We start from the raw sequence: 11,454 nt of genomic DNA, 5'->3' as shown, positions 1-11,454 counted from the left end.
CCATATACAGTAATCTGTTGAGGCAGGTAGCATAGGTTTTATTATGTATGTCACTTAATAGTATTTCCCCCAATTACATTTCAATACAATTTTTAATATTCATTTTTAGAAGATTTTGAGTTGTAAATTTTCCCCCCTACCTTCCTTCCCCTCTTCCTAAAGTAGTAAGCAATTTGATACAAGTTATATATGTGCTATAAGGTAAAACATATTTCTATATTAGTCACAGTTGTGAAAGAAGAAATAATTCAAAAGAAAAAAACCTGAAAAAGAATAAAGTGGAAAAATCATGCTTCAATCTGTATTCAGAGTCTATCAGTTCTGTTTATACTTGTCTTGGATGTGGCTGAGAAGTTGATTATCAATGCTGTTGCTGTCTATAACATTTTCCTGTTATTTCATTTTGCATCAGTTTGTACAAGTCTTTCCAGATTTTTCTGAAAACTGCCTGTTCATAATTTATTATACAATAGTATTCCATTACATTCACATACCACAGCTTGTTCAGTCATTCTCCAGTTGATGGGCATTCCTTCAGGTTCCAATATTTTGTCACCACAAAAAAAGATCTGATAATCATATTGTTGCATATGTAGGTCCATTTTTATGATCTCTTTGGGAAAAAAAAAAAGACATAGTAGTAATATTGCTAAATCAAAGGGTATGCACAGTCTCTTTGTCCTTTTGGTAAAGTTCCAAATTGCTTTCCAAAATGGTTAGATCAGTTCACAGCTACACCAATAATGTTTTAGTTTCTCGGTTTTTGCACATCATCTCCAACATTTATCATTTTCCTTTTCTGATATATTAAGCAGGTGTGAAGTGGTACCTAGAATTGTTTTAATTTGCATTTCTCTAATCAAAAGTAATTTAAAGCACTCCTTTATATGTGTAGAGATAGCTTTGATATTCTCCTTCAGAAAACTGTCTATTCTTGTCCTTTGATCATTTATCAATTGGGGAATGGCTTGTATTCTTATAAATTTGAAGCAGTTCTTTATATATTTGAGAAATGAAGCCTTTATCAAAGACACTTGTTGTAAAGATTTGTTTCCCAGCTTTCTGCTTTCCTTCTAATCTTGATTGCACTAATTCTTGTTAGTGTAAACCCTTTTAAATTTAATATGATTGGGGCAGCTAAGTGGCACAATGGATGGAGCACCAGCCCTGGAGTCAGGAGAACCAGAGGTCAAATCTTACCTCAGACACTTAATACTTACTTAGCCATGTGAGCTTAGGCAAGTCACTCTAACCCCACTGCCTTGCAAAAAGAAAAAGAAAAAAGAAATAAGCAGAACCAAAAGAACATTATACACATCTAACAACATCATAGGGTCATGATCAACCATGATGGACTTGTTCGTTTCAGCAGCACAATAATCAAAGACAATTTTAAAAGACTGATGATGGAAAATACCATCTATGTCCAGAGAAGGAACTGTGGAATTTTAATGCAGACCAAAGCTATTATCCTCAATTTTTAAAAGTTGTCATATGTATTATCTTTTTTTTCTTTCGCTAATGTTTTCTTTCTTCCATTTGGATCTGATTCTTTTCTCACAACATGTTCAGTATCAATCTAGGTTTAGAATGGTTATAAATCAGCTTATATCAAATTGCTTTTTGTCAAGGAGAAGTGGGGAAAGGAAGGGAGGGAGAAAAATTGTAAAACTCAAGACCTTGCAAAAAAAATCATTGATTAAAACTACTATTGCATGTACTTGGAAAAACAAATAAAATATTAAAGGAAAAGAAATCAGGAATGAAAATGGTTGTAATACTATAGTATGTCCTTTACTCTTCATAGGAAATCATTTACCCTATTCTACCTCTCTCTTTCTTTTGTACCCAATACACTCCTCTTCCTCATCTCTTAACTTTTATGTTATTTCATGAAATTCACCTTATATTCAAACCCTGTATGTATATTCCTTTTAACTAGACTATTACTGTTATAATTTTTAAGAATTACAAGCATCATTTTCCCACGTAGGAATGTAAAAAGTTCTGCTCCAATAAATCCTTATGTTTTCTTTACCCTTTTTATTTTTTAGGCTTTTCTTGAGTCTTGATATTAAATATCAAATTTTTAGTTCAATTCTGGTCTTCTTATGAAAGCTTGAAATCCTTCTATTTCATTGAATGATTATTTCTTCCTTGAAGTATTAAGCTTAATTTTGCCAGGTAAGTGATTCTTGGTTGTCATCCTAGCACTTTTGCCTTCTGGAATATCATATTCTCTAATTATGTAGCCTGGGAGTTTTGGAATTTGGATACCAATTTTTTTGTTCAATTCTGGTGTTCTTATGAAAGCTTAAAAGTCTTCTTTTTTATTGACTGACCATTTTTTTCCCCCAGATCAGTTGTTTTTCCAATTAGGTAGTTTACATTTTATTATTATATTTTTCATTCTTTTGAATTTGTTTGATTGATTCTTGATGTCTCTTAGAGTCATTAACTTTCACTTCCTCAATTCTAACTTTTGAGGAGTTGTTTTTCTCAGTTAGTTTTTTTTCCTTCCTTTTCCGTTTGAATAATTCTACTTTTTTATGTTGTTTTCTTTTTCCAAGCTATTGGAATTCTTCTGCATTGCTCTCATTTGTTTTCCCAATTTTTAAAAATCTGTCTTATATGATTTTAGGGGGGGTTTTTTGCAAGGCAGATGGGACTAAGTGGCTTGCCCAAGGCCACACAGCTAGATAATTAATGTGTCTGAGGTCAGATTTGAACCCACGTACTCCTGACTCCAGAGCTGGTACTCTATCCACTGCGCCACCCAGCCGCCCCTCTTATATGATTTTTAAAACTCTTTTTTGAGCTCTCTTCCATGAGTGCTGCACTGATGTTGCCTTCCCTCATGTCTGATGCTGTGCTGAGGGGATGAGGTAAGTTGTGGCTGGCAGTTCTGGAGACCCTAGGAATCTGGCAGCTTACCTGGTGCCGGGGTCTAGTGGTGGTACCTGCCATGTGCTGAGGCTTGGTTTCTGCAGGGTGTTGCTGAAGCATTTGAGGTCTGGCTCCTGAAGGTGACCTGTTTGCCTAGGACTATTCTGAAGTACATTGAGATTCTTGGAGCTGGAGTCTGCCCTTATGCTGGCCATATTGAGGCACATGGAAGTCCTGGTGTTGGCATTTACTTCCTCCACTGTACTAGGGCTCAGGATCTCTCACTGATTTGATGAGGTGGGACCTTGCTGGGACCCTTCCTGTCCTAGACTTAGGTGTCCTAGACACCTGAGTGAGGTAGATGTTTTCTGCAGGTCTTTCAAGTTTCTTGGACTAAAAGATTTTCTTTACTGGTTCTGCTATTTTAGGATTTGTTTTAGAGTGCTATTTTATGGCTATTTGGAAATGAATATGGGAGTTATAGCAATATACTTCACTATCTTGGCTTTAGGAAATCCCTAATCTATAGTATGTCATTTAGAAATGATGAGATATATGATAATAAAAGCAGCTTTCCTAAGGTCTCACAGCTAATATAAGAGCCAGGATTCATAGGATTATATGTTGAGAGTTGGAAGGGGCATTATGAATCATCTAGAGCAATGATAACATCTTACAGAGGAAGAAACTGAAGCCCAGAGGGTTTGAGTGATTTTTCCCAACGTCACATGAATTACAATAGATGATCCCTTGCCCCAAAAGAGCATTTGAACCTATGTCCTCCAAATCCACTTTTTGTAATGTACCACATTGTTTCATAAATCTGTCTCTCCTAATTTTGATCTTTCTACTATACCATAAAGCCATTCCCAGAATAGGTCCTAAGATATCTACTTATTGGTTTGGATTGGTATTCTAAGCTGGTATTGGTATTCTAAGAAATTCTCTCTCTCTCTCTCTATGTGTGTATATATATATATACTGTTTGGAACCCCAAAATTTTTTTTTGCTATAGCCTACTTCCTCTTTGAAAGAAAGAGCAAAAAGTTCATTCTTCTTTTTTCTTCTGACAGGATTGGTAGAGTTTTGGTAGGTTAAGGTTTACAATAGTGCTAGCCTGAGTAGACTTAAGAAGGGTTTCTGCAACTGAAAAAAAAATGGCTAAATGGAGATTCACTTTAAATAAATGACTTGCAATTTGAAAATATAAGTACCCTGAGGGGTTGAGTTAATTAATAACTCATTTATACTTCACTTTTCTTTTAAAATCTAGCTGTGATGATGAAACCCACTGAGAGGGGGGAGTTTTGGCAGAGGGCAGAGGACAGGATAATTCTAGCACCTGGTGCCTTTATCAGGAGGGAAGATCTGGGTAGAGTGCAAAAGTATGTATTTAGGGTAAAAAGATGGAACCAGACCACTAGAAAGCATTCTGAGAACACTGGGAACATAAGGAACCAATGAGAGGCCCTAACATGTAGGCGGGAGAAACATTTGCCTAGAGATCTGATAACAATTCTGACCTATTTACGTTACCAGTGCCTGAACCCCAGACTTCCAGAATGAGACACTATTACCCCAAACATCAACTAAGTATTTTGGGGGTAGAATTTCAATTCAATAACTACTCTAAATCTATTATTTTCCCAACCCTTTCCTAAGACTATGGACCCTACAGAAGTAGATGACAAGTCCATGCCCTCAAGGAACTTAGAATATCACCAAGAAAAAAAAAAATCACACACAAATCAATTAAGTACAAATGAAAAACAGTGAATGATTAATTCTATTCCACAGAATAGACTGTGTTTTAAAAGTTCAAAGAAGAAAGAGAACATAATAGATTTGACTACTCAGGAAAGATTTCATGACAGAGACAGACCTGGAAGATGTATTCTAAATGATAAAGATTTGGATACAACATGATGTACTGGAAGACACACTAGTCATAGAAGCTCCAACTAGTCAGGGTCCAGTATTTACTGCTTGTGTATTGATGGGCAACTTACTTTGTCTCTATGAGCCTTAGTTTCCCCATCAATAAAAGGAAAATAGCCATAATGATGATGATAATATGCTCTCTCTCTCTCTCTCTCTCCCCTGTCCCCACCTCCCCCCACTTCCTCTTTGCTAATTCATATCTTTTAACCATTTATCAATTGGGAAATTGAGTTTATTCTTATAAATTTCAGTCAAATCCATATATATATTATATATATATATATATGTATATATACACACACACACACAACACACATAAGCATAGCGGGGTGTGTGTGTGTGTGTGTGTGTGTGTGTGTGTGTGTGTGTATGTGTGTGTGTGTCTGTGTGTCTGTGTGTGTGTGTAAAATAAGGCCTCTCAGAGATCCCCCCCACCCCATTTACCTGTTCCTGGTTAGCTGCATTGGTTTTCTTTGTGCAAAAATTTTTTTAATTTTATACAATCAAAATTACTTACTTTATGTTCTACAACTTTTCCTTCAACTCTTTCACTGACTATAGATCTACAGGGTACTTTCTTTCTTGTTTCTTTAATTTGTTTATAATCTGACCATATATATCTAAGTCATATATCCATTTTGAGTTAAATTTGGTATATAGTTTGATCTAAGTCTAATTTCTGAAAAACTGCTTTCCAATTTTTCCAGCAGTTTTTGTCAGTGAATTTTTCTGGAGTTTGGGGTGGAAGGAGAGAGCTCTCACAAACATCAGGTTACTAGATTAATTTGCATTTATATATGTAATAAACCTCTCTACTTCTTAAGTGGTCTCAAATTATCTTAATGATTACTGCTTTGTAGTTAAGAATAAGATCTGGTACTGCTAAATCTCCTTCCTTCCTCTCTTTGGATTAATTCCTTGGAGATGTTTGACCTTTTGTTCCCCCAGATGAATTTGTTACTCTATAAAGTAATTCTTTGGTAAGTTAATCAATATGGCATTGATTAAATAAATTAACTTGGGTTGTATTGTGATTTTTATATTGCCATGGCCTACCCTTGAACAACTAATATTCCTAATTCTGTCTTTATTTCTGTAAACAGTGTTTTATATTCATATTATTCCTAACTTCTATATATTATGTATAGTCTATACATATTTTAAATAGATTTTTCCTTCTATCTCAATCTCTGGGTTTCATCATAACATATAGAAGTTCTGATAATATGGATTTATTTTTCTATCTTCAACTTTGGTGAAGTTAATTAAATTTCCATGTGATTCTCTGGGAACCCCTCTAGGAAGGCTTCTCTTCTACTCATTTCCTAACTTCCTTTCAGTTCTCCAAAACAAAGAAGAATGACTTATAATGAAAATTTCTCGCTTTCTCCACATGTTCACAAAAGCACTAAATAGTTTCACATAAACTCACTTTCCTTTCACAGGAAGTGGATAAGAGTTGAGCAGATACTTAAATGCAGATACTTTTGGGAAATTCCTAAATTTCCTTTCTCATGGAATTTCAGTACCAACATCTGTCTTGGTTATCAAGTCATCACCAAAAGGATTTTCCCAAAGAGAGAGGAACTATTCCTGTCACACATTCAACTTCCTCTTTCCTTCACTTATAAACCTGGCCTTTTTTTTTTCCAGGAAGAGTGCTAAATTTTGAGTACAGAACCTTTCGAAAACAACTCCCCATGCTTTGTCTACTCAGATATAAGCAGGAGTTTAGTGAAAGGGAAAGAAAACTGATTAATAGATGAGATCACAGAAGTGAAGCATAAAGAAACTGTGTCTGAAAGAGGAAATTGGTTCACTGATTTATGATAGTATTTTATGGCTCATCTTAACAATTTCAGATCCCACCCAAAAAAAGATATCTAAGAGTGGATGAAAAGACAGAACAGAGATTGAACCTAGAAAATGGTAAAGATGGGGGCGGCTAGGTGGCGCAGTGGATAAAGCACCGGCCCTGGAGTCAGGAGTACCTGGGTTCAAATCCGGTCTCAGACACTTAATAATTACCTAGCTGTGTGGCCTTGGGCAAGCCACTTAACCCCATTTGCCTTGCAAAAAAAAAAACCTAAAAAAAAAAGAAAAAGAGAAAGAAAATGGTAAAGATGTCTGGGGAGAAAAAAACAAAGACTGGAACAGAAAGGATATTGGAGTGAAGGACTCCAGATGAGCCTCTGGGGGAGAGAGTCTATAAGAGAAAGATGACTTCTCTTTCCCATAAATTCAGTACAATTAGTGCTCAAAATTTACATTCTGGACCCCTCAAAAAAACAATGAACTCTTCTAGGATTCTAGGTCACAACAATTCTCCATCTCACCTAGGATTCTGAATCTGATGCTGCTACCAAAGGGCATTCCATGAAAGTCCATGAGACACCAGGTACATGATAGCATGGAATGAACACTAATTTTAGCAAGAGATCTGGGTTCAAGTTCTGGTTCAGACTGATGAATGTTGACATTTATTATATGGGAATAATATTTGTCCTACATAACTCCAAGATGAGGAAAGCATTTTGTTAATCACAAAGCACTATAGAAACTTGGAACTATTATGCCACATAATATTATATATTTAGTAATTATAAAGTTTTTTTAAGTATATATTTCCACCAGCTAGAATTAGTTAATAGATTAGCATTTGATACCTTAGGGAAAAAAAAACAGGTTAAACCCAGAAAAAATAAGTGCCTGGTTTGAGTGAAAGGACAGGAAACTTTCTACTGTTTCATACAAGTCAACATTTTATGTAGGACTAGTCCTAGTGAGTGATCCTCAACATACATGGTTCTTGGAGTGGGTGAGGCAGCAGTGCTTTTGTTCTTGATTTGGCTCCTCAGTTTCCCTCAGAGGCTTGGTTCCATATAGAAAATTAGAAGATATTTTTAAAGTTCTTGATTATATTTTATTGTGTGAGACTGGTGGAACCAATATCATTCATTCCTGTGTCTTGTCAGAGGCAGCCTGGTAAATTGGAAAGAAGACTGGACACCTCAAAAAATATACTAAGACACTCCAAATGGACACATAACCTAGCAATAAAAGATCATATGAGAAAGAAATGAGGTCAGGTGTCAACCATCTATTATCCCTGCAAATGGGAAGGCTGAGGCTGGTGGTCAAGTTAATGTATTCAAAGCTTAAGGTGGCCAAGTGTGGGCATGAAGTTCAACACCAATAACATAAAGGGCACAAGGTCTCCTAAGGAGGAGCTAACTGCATTGCAGAAATGGAACAGATCAAAGTGCTTCTGCCAGGTAATATGGGATTAGACCCATAAGAGTATGCTGTACTTCTAGCCTGGGTAAGATAGGGAGATCTAGTCTAAAAGAAAAAAGGAATAAGGAAAAAAAGGAAAAAGAAATAAGGAATTCAAATCTATGAATAGGGGAAGACTTCATGATCAAACAAAGGATAAAAAGTATAATAAAATAAATGTAATAAAATGGGCAATTTTGGTTATATCAAATTTAAAGGATTTTGCAAAAATAAAACCAATGCAACTAAGATTACAAGAGAAACAGATAACTGGAGGAAAAATCTTGACTGAAAATTTCTCTGATAAAGTTCTCATTTTCCAGATTCAAATTCATAAGACTAAGGGCCATTTCCTGTTAGAGAGAACTTGTCTTCCTTGTCTCCTGGCCCTTCAACACACCTGGGGAAGATTGAGAGAGTCCAGAAAGGGACTCAACAATTCCCCAACTCATAAATGACCAGAGAATATGAATAGGGAAGAAATCCAAGGTGATAAAACCAGGAATGTTATACTTCAAGACTGTAAAGATCAAATCAAACTGATTTTTTGTAAATGACAAATTTGAATGACAATCTGATATGCTAAACATTTTAAGGGGCTATAAAAACTGTAAGAAGAGATCTCTTCCTTTGCTGGGTTGATAATATATTGAGAAAATAAGATAAATACCAGAAAACTAAAAATAGTATTAAGATTTAAATGACAATTCAAGAACTATTAGAATTAATATAATCAGGCAGTACACATTAAGTATATTGCTAAAGGGATAAAAAAGGAAAAATTACTTTAGATAAGGATCAATTAATCAATAAGCATTTATTATTACTATGTGCTTTACACATGCTAAGCACTGAAGAGACAAAGAAGTTAAGACAGTGTCTGCCCTCAAAGTGTTGATATTCTCATAGAAAAGATAAGATGTACATAATTAGGTTTATAGAAGATATACACAGAGGAAATTGAAGGCAAACTTAGAGAGGTAAGGCACTATCAAGTAGGGAAATTTAGAAAAAGCATCCTGTAGAAGGAAGGACATAACAGAAAAAAAAATTGAACACAATTTTTCAAGTAATAATAATGGAAATCTACCTAGAACTCTTAGAACCACAGGGCAAACTAGAAATGAGAAGAGGCTATCAGTCACTTCCAGAAAGAAATCTTAAAATAAAAACCTCTAGGAATATTATAGTCAAAATCAAGAGCTTCTAAGTTCAAAAAAAAAAATACAAACAGGAAAAACTAGTATCACGGAGCCACAATAAGATCACATAAGACTTGGTAGTTTATACATAAAGAGGATGGGGGCAGCTAGGGGGGTGCAGTGGAATCAGAAGGACCTGAGTTCAAATTCAGTTTCAGACACATAATAATTATCTAGCTATGTGACCTTGGGCAAGTCACTTAAACCTATTGCCTTGCAAAAACCAAAACAACAACAACAAACAAACAAGGAGAGCTTGGAATACAGTATTCCAGAATAATAAAAGATAAAGACTAATAACCATAAATAACCTATCTGAAAAATTGAGTATAACTGCACAAGGCTGGCAGGGTGGAATAAAAACAGACCTTTAATGGCATGGAAAATGTGCAAGCAATTATGATGAAAGAAAAGAACTGAGTAGACATTCAAAAATGGAAATGTTGGTACTTAAAAAAATCTCTGATCCCATGAAGTTCACAATCTAATGGGGGAGACAATATGCAAACAGCTATTTACAAACAAGTTATATGCCTGAGAAATAGGAATTAGGGAAGGCACTAGAATTAAGAGATTAGGAAAAATTTCCTGTAAAAGATGGGATTTTAATTGGGCCTTAAAGGAAGCCAGGAAAGTCAATAAGTAGAGAAGCAGAAGACTTATAGGAAAAAACTCCCAGAGCCAAGAGATGAGTGTTTTGTTTATGGAATAATAGCTTATGAAGGGCTTTGAATACCAAACAGGGATTTGGTTTTTGATTCTGGAGATGATAGGGAGTCACTGAACTTCACTGAATAGGGAGATGACATGATGGGCCTTTGCTTTAGGAAATGGCTGGAGGTTGGATTGGAGTAAGTAAGAGAATTGAGGAAGATAGCCCTATTACTATAGTGCAAAAGTAATGAGGTACCAAGTTGGTAGCAGAATCAGTGAAGAGAAGGAGGTATATTTGAGAGAAGTTGCAAAGATGAGCTTGACAGACATTGGCAATAGAATGGATATAGGAATATAGTAAGGAGAATGGATATAGTAAAAATAGAATGGATATAGTAAGAAGTCAAGAATGGCACCTGAGTTCTAAGTCTGAGGGACTGAGTTAATATGAGCAATGCCCTCTATAGTAATAGAAAAGTCAGAATTTAGGGGAAAAATAATGAATTTGGTTTTGGACATGTTGAGTTTAATATATCTACTGGAGGGTCTGAGATGAATTAAAGATAGTTGGAGAAGAAGGTGACCAAAAGTGTCAAAGGCTACAAAAAGTGGTCAAAAATAAGGCTTAAGAAAAGGCCATCAGATTTGTAATTAATAGTCACTGTTAAGTTTGTAGAGAAGAGTTTCAGTGGAATGATTGAAAATGGCAGGATTGATTGTAAGGGATTAAGAAGTGAGGGAGAAGAGAGAAAGTGGAGGTACCTATTGTATAGATGGTATTTTTATAGGATTTTAGTTACAAATATTAGAAGAGATATGACAGTTATCAGAAATGGATGGATCGAGTAAATGTTTAAGAGCATGAGAAACCATGGGCATGTTTTTAGGCAAATAGTAAAGGAGTCAACAGACAGGGAAGAATCAAAGATAAGTGGCAGAATGGGGAAGACAGAGGGGGCAACCTTTTGGAGGTGATGGGAAATAGGATTGCTTTTGCAGGTGAAAGAGTAGAATTTGGCTAAGGAATAAGGCCTCTTCATGTGAGACAAGAGTGGAAGTGATAGTGGCAAAAGGCATCTGAGATATAAGAGATGAGAAAAAAGGGAGGAGAGAACTCATTGGGAATGGTCTCAATTTTTTTCTATAAAATATGTGCAAGTTCTCAGTGGTAATGATGGGGTGGGGGAGCCATGGGAGGTTTGAAGAGAGATGAAAAAGCTTGGAAGACAAGGAATAAATATATCTGAAGATTTGGAACTAAGGAGTTTTAGTATCTCCTAAGACTAAAGTGAACAGGGAATCATTTGGAGGGGAAAAAATCACAAATATTTAAATAATTCAGCATACTTAAAAAATGCCAAATAGAAAACTAAACAGTTATATTAGATAGGTTTAAGGCCCAGCCAGCTGACTTAACATAATCTCTTTGGCTATTTTAAGAGCCTTCTGATGGAAGGACATACTTTTTCCCTGATGTCATGTAACTCAAAGCCAG

The sequence above is a fragment of the Macrotis lagotis genome, chromosome 8 (genome assembly GCF_037893015.1).
Source record: "Macrotis lagotis isolate mMagLag1 chromosome 8, bilby.v1.9.chrom.fasta, whole genome shotgun sequence".
Taxonomy (NCBI): domain Eukaryota; kingdom Metazoa; phylum Chordata; class Mammalia; order Peramelemorphia; family Peramelidae; genus Macrotis; species Macrotis lagotis.
Note: the sequence above shows the minus strand (reverse complement) of the source record.